This window comes from Tamandua tetradactyla, chromosome 11 (genome assembly GCF_023851605.1).
Source record: "Tamandua tetradactyla isolate mTamTet1 chromosome 11, mTamTet1.pri, whole genome shotgun sequence".
Lineage (NCBI taxonomy): Eukaryota > Metazoa > Chordata > Mammalia > Pilosa > Myrmecophagidae > Tamandua > Tamandua tetradactyla.
In genome coordinates, this window is record NC_135337.1 from 10,539,965 (window position 1) to 10,552,621 (window position 12,657).

Here is a 12,657-nt window from a genome sequence, read left to right on the forward strand (position 1 = left end):
TGAAAAGGCGAACATTTGGCATGCTAGGGAAAAGACTGGGGAAAGAGAGCGGGAAAGGGGCCGGGGGCCGGGGGCCGGGGGGTGGAGTGGGATGCAGGGATGTCAGCCGTATCTGCTGGGGAAATAAAGGCCACTCGGAAGGAAAGGGAGCTCCTGAACCTTGACAGAAGTGAGCACACACGGACGACGCTCCACTCTGCCCGCGGCTCTCTACCAGGGCAGGAAGGGCAGGAAATTTACCCAAGCCTCAAAGCCCCTCCTCGCGTGATCCCCAAACCGAGAGCTGGGTTTCAAGGAAGATCTGACCCTAATCTGGGGACATACAAGGGGAAGAAAAAGGCAGCGCTCTCCAATCTTCCACACATCTCAGGTACTGAGAGGCGAGGGCACCGAGTCCGTGGAAATGTGAAGGAAATGGGCTTGTGCCATGACACCTCGGGGAGCTGGACGGTGGGGGACACAATGTCCTCTTTCTCTCCCACACCCGGCCCGGCCCCTCCCGTCCGTCTCCCGCAGGCCCAGCCACAGACCTGCTCGGTCCGCGGGCGTGGCTGGCTCTTACCCTGGTGGCGGCAGCCGGCCCTCCCGAGTCCCGGCCCCTCCCTCCCGCCAGGCCCCCGGGCCGCCGCCCCGGACACGGAGGGAACGCGGGGGAAGAAGAGGGAACCAGAGGACTGACCGGCGACATCAGCCGCTCCACGCCCGGCTTGGCGGACCCGCGCCCCCAGTTCTCTCTGGGAACGACTCGGGCTCCCCGCCCCTCACTCACCCCCCCCGGTCCGGCGCCTCCTCCACCTCCTCCTCCTCCTCCTCCTCCTCCTCCTCCTCCTCCCTCCTCTCGGCCACGGATCCTGCTCCGGCTCTGCGCGGCGGCAGCGGCGGCGGCGGCCTCGGGAGCGGTGGCGGCAGCGCCTCCAGAACGCGCACGCACGCAGCACGCAGGCCCCGCCCCCTTCCCGCCCCGCCCCTTCTAGTCCGCGTCGACCGGGCGTCGGTCGGGTCTCGGTCCGGGTCCCGCCTCCCACCTTACGTTCCGGAATCCACTTAAAGGAGCCGCACTGGGAGGGGTGCTGAGGGCTGAGAACGTTGGAGAAGGAGTCAGGACTCGAGGCCTTGCGGAGGGCGGAGTGGGAGTGGGAAGTAACGCGGGAAATGAAATGAGGACGGGTCTGAGGATTCAGGAGGACTTAGAGTTTGGGAGGGGACGCATCCATTCAGCGAGTATTAATTAAGCACCAACTGTGTGCCAGGCACTGTCATAGGTGCCAGAGATAAAGCCATAGACAAGGCAAAGGTCCTCCCCTCGTGGTTGCATTCCAGTGGAGTGAGAGATGGGAAACCGGCAACAAACAAAAATTTCAGGGAGTGATAACATAAGAAGAAAAATAATGCAAAGGATGCGATGGTTCGTAGCTGGTCGTATATTGCCTCTCAGAGGAGTTCGTTGAGCACAGACACACATGATATGAAGGAAAGAGCCTAGCGAAAACCTTGGGGGGGGGGGGGGGGACGTGTGCTGGGGAGCGGGAGACGTCCTTTGCATGCGAGAGCATCTCGGTCTGAGCCCGGTGAGAACAGGCCTAGCACATGCAGGTCCCGCCATGTGCCAGGCTGGCTGAGCAGTCAGGGGAGCTATGCTGCAGGCTCCAGATCTGTGGAGCCTTCTGGGCCCTTGTGAGAGCCATGGGAAACCATGGGAGGGTGGGTAGGGGCGTGACCACGCCTGATTCAAAAAGTTACTCTTGCCGAAGTGTGGAAAATAAATAAGGAAACACAAGGGTATGCAGGGACACCAGTAAGCAGGCTGTTGGCGGTAGCTTAGACTAGGATTGTAGCAGTGAAAAGGGTGAGAAGAGGGCGTATTCAGATACATTGTTTGAATTGGAGTGGATTTGAGGACAAGTATATGAAGGAAAAGAAGATCATTTATTTCAGGGCCTGAATGATTGGATTAGTGGTGGACCCATTTAATGGGATGGGGAAGACTCCAGAAGGAGTGAATTTGGAGTGGGGAAAATCAAGAGTTCTGTTTGCACACACTACTTTTAAGATGTCTAATCTACATCCAAGTGGAGATGTTGATGTTGACTAAACAACTGAATGTATAAGTCTGGAAATATAAATTTGGGATTCAGTCAGCCCATAGGAACTTTTTAAGCCTTAGATCCAGGACCAAGATTGAGCCCTAAGTACTCCAACACCTAAGTAGACTCAGAGAAGGAGATACAAGTTAGGGAGGAACCTCCCTCCCCGCTCTCACCAGAGGGTGGGGTGTCGAAAATCGGGAGTGATGGAGCCTATCAGATATTGCTGAAATAAGTAAGATGAGAATTTGAATACTGGATTTGGTCTGATGAAAATTGCTGATGACCTTGACAAGAGCAATTTCAATGGAGTCACAAGGGAGAAAGTCTGATTCAAGTGAGTTAATGGGAGAATAGGAAGTGAGGAAGAGAGGGTGTATAAACAATTCTTGAGGAGCTTTGTTCAGAGAGGGACTGAGAAATGAGACAGTAGCCAGAGGGGTACTCGGGATCAAGGGAGGGTATTTTAAAATGGAAAATGTTTCCTCATGTTGGTGTGCTGGAATGATTCTTCAGAGTCATGATGAAGAAGACTGGAGGCACTTGGAAAAAAGTTGTCTTTGGGTAGGTGAGAAGTAATGGAGCCTAGCACAGAAATGAAGGAGTTGGCCTGAGATAGCAGCAAGGACACAGTGTTTTAAGAAAGAAGGCAAAGTATAGGGTACAGATGCGGGTAAATCAGTCAATATATTTGGTGGGCAGTATATTTGGTGGTGGCATACTCAGGGCCATTGCAGAGCAGAAGGAGAAAAGTGAGAGCTGAAAAATCCAGCCTTGGCTCTACCTGCCGAGCTAAGTGCCTTGGTGGTCACATCAGCCTGGAGGAAGCAAAACCTTTTCTAACTGTTACACACTCACACATGCAGGCACACGTTTTGTGCACTTTTTTCTAGTTAGCATTGACTGCTTTTATCTTGGCTCTTTCTATAGGCTTGATGCTGGGAATTTGGTTTGTCTACTTTCCTTTGCTCTGCAATTAAAAAAAAAACTGAAGGAGGAGGGGCATTTGACTATTTAAGGAGATAGAAGGTAAGGACTAATCTGTTTGAAGAGTGGAAGAGTGACTACAGAAGTGTAGTGCAGAAAATACAAAGTGCCATCTTGAGTTCAGGGTCCTGAATTTAAAGTGAGAACACTCATCAAGGTTGAGTGATTTTTCTCCAGCCACATTCCAATTCTTAGGGGGTAGGAGGAGAGCTTGACTGGACCTGGGCTGGGTTTTGCAGATGAAAGTCAGTGAGGGGGTGGAGTATATGCAAAGGAGTGATTATAGTGATGGACCTAGAAATCTAAGCCTGAAGAGAAGAGAGGGCAAGTAAAAATATGGTGAGGTCCAGAGTGATTTGGGCAGTGAATAAAGAAATATTTGCAGGGTCCCCTTGGGGGACTGGGGAAAAAGGAGGAAATATTCAACTTTCCCATTTGGAGAATTCCTGATATTCTTGCAAACAATGGGGACAACCAAATCAATAGGCCGAGTCCTCAATCTTGGGGTTCACTTCTATGAAACTTATTCCTGCAAAGGATAGGCTAAGCCTACTTCAAATTATGCCTAAGAGTCACCCACAGAGAACCTCTTTTGTTGCTCAGATGTGGCCTCCTTCTCTCTAAGGCAACTCAGCAGGTCTCCCCACTACATGGACATGACTCCCAGAGATGTAATTCTCCCTGACAAAATGGGACAGAAATCCCGGGATTCACTGGGACCTGGCATCATGGGATTGAGAAAGCCTTCTTGACCAAAAGGGGCAAGAGAGAAATAAGACAAAATAAAGTTTCAGTGGCTGAGAGATTTCAAACGGAGTAGAGAGATTATCCTGGAGGTTATTCTTATGTGTTATATAGTTATCTCTTTTCAGTTTATGGTGTATTGGAGTGACTAGAGGGAAGGAAGTACCTGAAAATGTAAAGCTGTGTTCTAGTAGCCTAGATTCTTGAAGATGATTGTATAAAGACAAAAGTTATATCTTATGTAACTAGATCTTGTCTTATCTAATGTGACCGTGTGATTGTGTAAACCTTGTGTCTGATACCTCTTTGGTCCAGGGTATGGACAGATGAGTAAAAAATTATGGATAAAAACACAAATAAATAATAGGGAGGTAAAGGGTAAAATAAATTGGGTAGATCAAAATACTAGTGGTCAATGAGAGGGAGGGGTAAGGGTAATGGGCTGTATGAGTTTTTTCTTTTTTCTTTTTATTTCTTTTTCTGGAGTGATGCAAATGTTCAAAAGAATGATCCTGGTGTGAATACAGAACTATATGATGATATTGTGAGCCATTGATCGTACACCATGTATCAACTATGTGTGTGAAGATTTATCAATTAAGAAAAAAGTGGGGGGGAGTCAATGATTTGGCAATCCCTGTGGGAAGAAATAGTTTGAGAGGAAGTAATCAAATAAGTGAGGGCAAGGGGACTTTCCAAGGCTTAAGCCTGAGAAAGGGTGAGTGAGGCAGTTGGGGGAGAAGAAACTAAAGTACAAGGTATCTGTGAGAAAAGAGCTTCAGGCAGGCACCTGGAAACTGGGGAATCAATCAAGCCCTTTGGCCCTTCTGCCAGTATATGTCAACCATTGTCCTGGGATAGGTTAAGGGGCCAGATTGTCCACTCACAATCTTCAAGGAGCTGAAAAAGTTGGGGAGAAACTGAGCCCAAGAAGGCAGTAAGCCAACTGGATACTGCCGGGTCCATTGTTAAAGCTTTGGGAGAACCCATTGGTGCTTTGCTTTACCTTCCTTTCACCGTGGATACCCATGCATCATGTAAACCCTTTATTTTGTTGGTTGTTTGAAATAAACTTAACAGTATAGTTCCTCCTAAAACCAGCTCCTCCTCTTCTTGACTTCCCCTTTTCTGCCCATAGTACTGCCATTTTCCCTACATCAGTCTTCAAAGTGTAGTGAACATTCTGACATGATGGAGGTATTCTTTTTCTGTATAGTCCAATATAGCAGACAGATGTGGCCACTGAGGACGTGAAGTGTGGCTGATATGACTGAGGAACTGAATTTTTCATTTGATTTACTTTTCATTAATTTAAATAGCCACACATGTAGCAAGGGGCAACTGTATTGGACAGCAGAGAATGCAGGTATACAAGCTTCCTACACAATGTTTCTTCCATCTGCCCTCTCGTCTCTCTCTCCGTTGCCAACACCCTAGATCAGTGAGGGCCACGAGTTTGGAATTTTGCTGTAATCTCCTATTTGGTCTCCTGCTTAGTTGATTTTCCTTCATGGATGGTTATTTTACTTATTTATTAATTTTTTGGGTTGGAGCGGGGGTGGTGTGTATGGCTGGGGAATTGAATCCGGTCTCCTACATGGAAGGCGAGCATTCTACCCTTAACCACCCATGCACCCTATTGATGGTTAATTTTATGTGTCAGCTTGGCTAGATTTTGGTGTCCAATTATTTGGTCAAAACACAGGCCTACATGTTGTTAGGTATTTTGTCGATGTGATTAGCATCCCCAATGGGTTGACTTTAAGTAAACAAAATTAACCTCAATACTGTGGGTAGGCCTCATTCAATTAGTTGAAGACCTTACCAATAAAGAAATTAAGTTTTCAGAGGAAAAAAAAAAAAACTGCCTCAAGACTATAGTATCAGCTTCTCTCTGAGTTTCCAGCCTTTTGGACTTAAGATGTCAATATCACCCTTGCTAGAAATTCCAGCCAGCTGGCCTGCCCTACAAATTTTGGACTTACCAGCCCTCACAATCAGATGAACTAATTCCTTAAAATAAATCTCTCTATGTATATACCCTATAGGTTCTGTTTCTCTGACTGATGTACCTTCAGCCCATCTTGCGTTCTTGCTAGAATTATCTGCTTAGAATAGTGGCCAGATCATGATTCCACCCTATTTTAAAAATTATCAGTTCCCTGACATCTTAAGGACAAATTTCTTAATCTTAACTTACCCAGGTATATGTCTCATCCCACTTCTCCAGCCTTACCTTTCACTATGCCACTACATATGTAGAGTTAGTTCTGAAGTCAAATTAAACTACTTGACCTAATTCCTAACAGCTTTTTACAAGGAAGCCAATTCTTTTGCCTAAACTGTCCATCTGCTTGGAATAAACATCTCCAACCTCCTCTACCAGACATAAAATCTATAGAAATTCTTGACCACCTGTCTCATTGCATTTCCTGTTTGGAGCCTTTTCTGATATTTCCCCTCCTCTGAAATCCTCCAGGCTGTTTGTACCTCGTCTGTGGCACTTACATATTGCCTTGTGGTATATCCTCTGTAGTCATTTTACACCTATTATTAAATATCACTCCTTGAAAGTTGCTGTGTCTAAATTATATTAGTGCCCGTACTTATGCCAGTTTTACAACTTATGTATTAAAGGTTCCCTCAAATAACCACTGAATTGTGTTATGCACTTCCATGAATCTAAAGAGCATTCCCGCCCTTGTCTTAACTCTTAATAGTAACATCACTAATCCTCAAAGAGAACATCTTTATACACAGGAAAAAAACTTTCCTAATGTGGAATTCAAATTTTTGAAGAAAAACAAACTAATTATATTTCTTTCATGTTGTTTCCTGAGAATTTCTTCCAAATGCTTCCCAAACTTAAGTACTTTTACAACTCAGTTGTAGCTTGTAATCCTAGAGAGCGTGGGTATGCTTAGAACTGGCCCGGCCAGCATAGCTACTCGAGGGTCAATTTATGGCAAAGGCCTTTAAAGGAGCATTCTGAGTATGACACAAATCAATAAAAAGAGACTTCCATCTAATAAATGCTTGGAAAATGTATCTTTAAAGCTGGAAGTCTTAGAAATCTGTAACCCAAGGATCACAACGACAACAACAAAAGGCTCTCGAAGGTACTTTTCCTGTTGGTGCAGTGGTTTTAAGGATTTGGAGAGCAGGAACAATGTTTCAAACAAAACCTACCTTACCCCATATAGGATATCACAGACATTTATTTAACAAACCTTAACTAAGGAATGGCAACATGCCAAACACTTATGCTTGCTGCTGAGGATACAAACTTAGGAAAGACATGGTACTTGCCTTTAAGACAGACAGACACATGGTAAAAATATGGCCTGGCACTGGTATATCATTTTACTATTTTCAAATGATTCTGCAGTGTGTAATTTAATCCTAATGAGAATGTCGTTAATGTAGGTATTATTAGTCTATTTTGCAGAGAGGAAGATTTGCTGAAAGGGATTAAAGGAATTGCACAAAAACACAGAGCTATTAAGTGGCAAGGCCACCAATTGGAAACCGGATCTTTGGGTATGAAAATAGTGGATGATTTAAAATGTAAGTTCCTTTAGGGCAGGGACTTTTTCTGTTTTGTTCACTACTGTATTTCCAGAACCCAGAGAAGTACAGGCATATAATAGGTTCTTGATAAATGTATCAGGAACTCACGCATGCACACAAAGAGAGTGAGAGGGCATGAAAGAGTCAGCAACAGAATTTTTTTTTTTTTTTAACTGCTTCTATCCTGCAAAGCAGCCATGCTGATCTTATGATGTGGAATCATTTTTTGCAGCAGTTAAGTATGTATCCTCATAGGTGTAAAGGCAGGTTCTACCACTTACCAACTGTGTGTGACCTTGGGCAAATTGGTTAACCTGTTGCAGCCTCAGTTTTCTTTTCTGCAAGGTGGTGTTACTATTATTACATAATTCCATAGGGTTTTGATAAAAATGTAAATTGTTCTTCATGGAACCTGGCACATAATAACAATATAATGTTATTTTTCTATTAGAATAAATATTATCTATCATTATGAATTCATTCTGGATTCAAAAAAATTTATGTACTTGAATGGTTTTTAAAATATTGACTATAGAAGTAATTCTGTAAATAATCTGATGTGTGGATGATCACTTTTCATCTATCCACATTATTAAAAGATGAAAACTATCATCTAATTCCAAAGACCTTTACTTTTGCTCTTTTATGCCTTGTGTGATCACGGGACAATGCGTTTTCCTTTTAGTGGCCATTAAAAGCCATTACCATTTCTTCAGCTCAAATTATCTGAGCAGTGAAAGAAGGTAAATAGGTAAGTACATGTTGTGCATTGTATGAGAGCTAGATTAGAGTGGGGAATACACAAACAGATAATCAAGAATTGTTGATGGTGTACATATTGCTTGTTTATATGTTTTATACAGTAGACTATATATGCAGGGTCCTTTTCTGCTAAGCTCGAACCAGCTCATTCTTTTTTCGTTTCCTTCTGTGAACATTATCATTTGGAAGGAATCAGCTACTCAACTGTGCAGTTCCTCAACTCTTAGAAAAGATCAGGGATTCCTGTGGCAAGGAAGCTGGATAGGGAGGGGCAGCAGGCAGGACACAGCTGGCCACCGGAGAATCCAATGTAGGCAAGAGGACCGAATGTGCCAACAGTAAGCAAGGTCTTTTCTTATCAGAAGAGGAAAGTGTGTACTTAGCTGCACTATCAGGGAGGAGGCTGTCACCAGACCAACCAAGCCTTCTGTAAATGGGGGGAATAAAGGAACCCAGGCGGCTTGGCCTCGCTTTGGGGATACAAATTAACATCATTCATTCTGAAACAAAACGGACATATGTAGACCACAGTTTGAGCAACCTCAAAACATGGATATCTGAATTTATAGCAGGCAAAGTAGCATGGTTAGTGTCGCCTGATTTAGCAATAAAAATACAAGACACCCAGTTAAATTTGAATTTCAGATAAACGACAAATAAGATTTTAGTATAAATGTGTCCTATGCAATATTTGGAATTTATTTATCTGAAATTCACGTTTAATTGAATCACTTTTATTTGATCTGGCAACCCTATGTGGTTAAACGTGTAGGCGTTGGAGTCACATTATGCTGAGTTCAAATTCTGGCCCTGCCGCTTATCATCTGTGTGACCCTGGGCAAATTACTTAACCTCTCAGATTCCCAGTTTTCCTGTGTACAAAACGAGGAGTGTGGGTCTTAGGGAGGAACTGCAGGAAGGCAGAAAAAGAGTTGGGAATTTCCTTTTCCTTTTAATAGCCAGCTAAGCCAGATACCAAGCTTTGTGTGTAAAAAAATATTAGTTTGAGACCAGAAAGTGGAAAACACACCCCCAGTAAACTGACATAGTTAATTTTGAGTCATGGGAGGAAATCCCAAATTCAAACCAGATTCAGAAATCATGACCTCAGCCTTTCCAGAGTTTTTATTGATTAGGCTTGCTTATAGATTACCCAGAGGTAGAATGCATTGGGGGGTAGGAGGTAGGAAGTGGGAATGAAAGAGTAAAATAAAATACGTTAGAATAAATTCAGAGCATGGAATTTCCTATCTCAGCGTTTGCTGCTACTAAATGAAAGACATATACAAAGGAGTGTATGCTTAAGAGGAAGTGAGGTGTTAGGATTTTGTCAAGGAGATTACGTAGGAGGACAGTCATTTTAGATTGGAAGGTCATGAGGAGTGAATAGTTTTGTGGGGCAAAGTGATGAAGTGAACTAGGGGTTGGAGTTGGTGGTCATAAAATGAACTCGAAGCCTTATATTGAGTATCAACTATATGCTCAATAGCTTAATAAGTGTTCAGGAAATACACTCATGTACAAAGCAGAGCACTAGCCCCCAGTGAGTCTCATTTGGGGGAAAATAACGTATGAGCCTATTTGGAGACAAACTAAGACAGAAAGAAGGCTCTGTAGTTAGAGAGTTAAGAAATCTTGAATGAATGATATTTCAGTAGGAAAAGTAAGGACTGAATTCTAAAACAGAGCCTTGGAAATAGAACTGGCTTCCAAAGACGGCCCCGATGTATATGCGTACACACACACACACACACACACATATTAAGGTACAGGTATGCAGAAGACCTCATTGGGGCTTTGAACTTGACAAAGGGTTCAGGTGAAGCATTTCTTAAGCCCTTCCCTTGCCTCCTGCAGAACAAAGGTGCATGATGTGAAAGAAGAAAAGCCAGTAAATGGACATCTGCAATGGATCATAATCCTCCTGCTGAGCATTGTAGGGTTTCTCAAAGCCCCTCTCACCACCGTCTGAGCTATAATTGCTAAAATGGACAGATTATCACAATTCCAGCCTATGTGAGTATCTTACTAATGCTCATTTGCTGACTTTAATGAGTTCCAGAACCCATGTGTGATCTTATAATCAGCCCAGGTTTATCACTGAAAGAAAGCGCTGTAAGTCTGGCACTGAAAGGTCAGCGTGGCAGAACTCACAGCAGTGATAATCTATATGAAAGCGAATTCAAATGGGTTCTTGTGGGCACAGTAAGGGCTCGTGGTTCCCTAATACCATTAAGCACAAAAATGTTAGGTGTTGGCTCTCTCTGCGAGCCTGCTCATGTGCAATACCTGTCTTGTAAACTACCCTGAAGTATTCTTTTGTTCTCTCTTCTTTTCAAATTTCACAGCTTCCTCTGCTCTGCCTAAAAAGGAAAACTCACGTATTTGAGCTGTTCCAATAAAACTATTGGCAGCCTGTAAAGTGAGAACATAGCTTTGCCTTAATTTATTGCAGCACGCAGATTTATTACACATCAGGGTAATAATAACAACACTGTGACTTGCTGCCTGAGAATCTCCTCCTTTGCTCTGGTAGGAGCGTGGTGCAAGGAGCTTGGAGTGCCCTGCAGACTCCCTGTATGGTGCTGAGCGCTGCCCGGCACGCTCCTGGCGCAGCATCAAGAGATGATGCTGTACTACTGGGCCAGGCAGTGCCAAGATGTGATGCAGAGCTGGTAAGGAGATGGAGTATTTGGAGACAAAACACTGGAAGCCATTTCCAGGTCTGTGGAAAGAGTATTTTCACAGTTATACATTGCCAGGGGCATAAGCATTCCCCAGCTACCTTTTTCCCTTAAAAGGTTCCTCAATCTGAAATACAATGAGAATCCAGTTTTAGAACCATAGAAATGAAGGAAGCATTTGGGGGCATTTCACCTATGGACTGCCTTGAGTTAGCACAGTATTTAAAAGACTCTGAGACTGTCTGAAGTTAAATCTGTTCAGAGACAGTTTCTAAGGAACAATGAACACAATACAGAATGAAAGAAAATACTCTGCAGGCTGAGTATCCCCTTCAGGGTGTCAGCCTCTCTTCTGGGCCACTTCACCATTTCTTCATTGTGGCTTCCCCATGCCTGGGGTGCCTGGTGAATTTTGCTGCTTTCAGGGAAACTGCTCGAAGGCTGTCGGGCACTCAGCTTGCCCATGGTGACAACAGTGACATCCTTGTAGAGGACGGCGTCCATCCGAGGTGCCCTCCTGCTGCTTGGCGTGCTCTGGAAGCCTCTCATTATGATTTCTAATTTTTAAGATAATGAGAACTTAGTGGGGATTATTTTGCTTTTCTCTCACCAGTCAATCCTTTTGCATCAGGAGCCCTGCTGGCCCCAGCTGCACTGCCTGAAGAAACTGCATCCCGGGCAAGTGAAAGCTGTGACCTAGGAGGCTGTTAACGTGATCTCGGAAGAGCACGGTCCAATGCTGTTGCCAATTTCCCTTTTTTCTTATGCCAAGAGACTGGCCAGTAACAGCACCTGGGTTTCTGGCCACCTTGGTGGCCACTTTGGACCCTTCTTTCTACCCCATCCATTTCTTCTTAATTCCTAGGAAGAAACATCTTTAACAAATCATCAGTGAATTAATCAATGAATTCTAAGCATTTGGGGAGCTCAGGCTACTGCTGCTCCTTTTCTCTTCCATGCAACATTTTATAAAAATGGAGAATTCAGTCTGGCATAATCTATCAACTGGTTGTCCTATAAGACAGAGATTCATAGAAAAAATTTTTCTTTTGATAATAGAAAATGAAAAAAGACAGAGATTTGCTCCCCAAGTGCAGTACCAAGACTGAAATTATTAGAAAATTAGATATGATTAACCCCTCATAGGAATGAAATGACCTCAAAATCCTTTTGGAGACTATTCGATCCTGGGGATCCATAGACATTGTCACTGTCCTCTGCAAAGTCTTTGGTTTTCTTCCCAGTAAACATTCTTAAGTTTGTTTCTGCATTGGCAATTGGCAGTCGTGGGACTAAATTGGTCCTTGGAGATTTTTATCCCACCAAAATGATTGGCCAACCACAAAAACGCGTAAACCGCAATCCTTAGAAGACCAACAACACCAATCACCTCACAGAACAGACTGGCTCCGGGTCTCCTTTCCTCCTTTATCTGTTAGCTGTTAAGGCCACTCAAACGAACCCTGAATCTTGGAAATCACTTCAATCCTGTGATCACTAATTGTTGCCAGGCAAGAAACCATTTCAGTTCTCTCTCTGAGGTTCGATGGAGAATTTTCATTACTAACTTGAACAACCGGCTGTAAGTCTTCACCTCACAACTGACCCCAAAGCAATCCTACAGAGCCCAGAGGGTCAAAAAGGAGGATGAATTATGGAAATGGAGATAAACACCATCCCAGGTGCATTCAGAGAGATGACATTCCCAGCTGCTTCAAATTACATTGCACATCCTTTTTCTTTTTAACTTTTTTCATTATGAAATATAGCATAGTGATAATATAGAATACGTATATGTATAATATAGAAATATAGACAAGTGATAA

At 43.8% G+C, this 12,657-nt stretch overlaps 1 protein-coding gene and 1 long non-coding RNA gene across 6 annotated transcripts in view; one reads left to right on the forward strand and one right to left on the reverse strand.

Annotated features, from left to right (window-relative positions):
- RAP1A (RAP1A, member of RAS oncogene family) overlaps positions 1-882 on the reverse strand; it is a 114,064-nt gene extending 113,182 nt beyond the window's left edge. For 2 of the 5 annotated variants that reach the window (XM_077119914.1, XM_077119909.1), the window contains exon 1: positions 680-769. The gene's annotated coding sequence lies outside the window, so the exon portion shown is untranslated. Of the gene's footprint in view, positions 1-679 lie in introns of all 5 variants that reach the window. The other 3 variants (XM_077119912.1, XM_077119913.1, XM_077119911.1) reach the window with 3 other exon arrangements.
- LOC143649864 (uncharacterized) lies at positions 132-11,459 on the forward strand. Its single transcript, XR_013159217.1, has 3 exons — positions 132-370; positions 10,005-10,163; positions 11,445-11,459. It is a non-coding gene; the product is annotated as an uncharacterized LOC143649864 (long non-coding RNA).
- Positions 11,460-12,657: the final 1,198 nt, after the last annotated feature.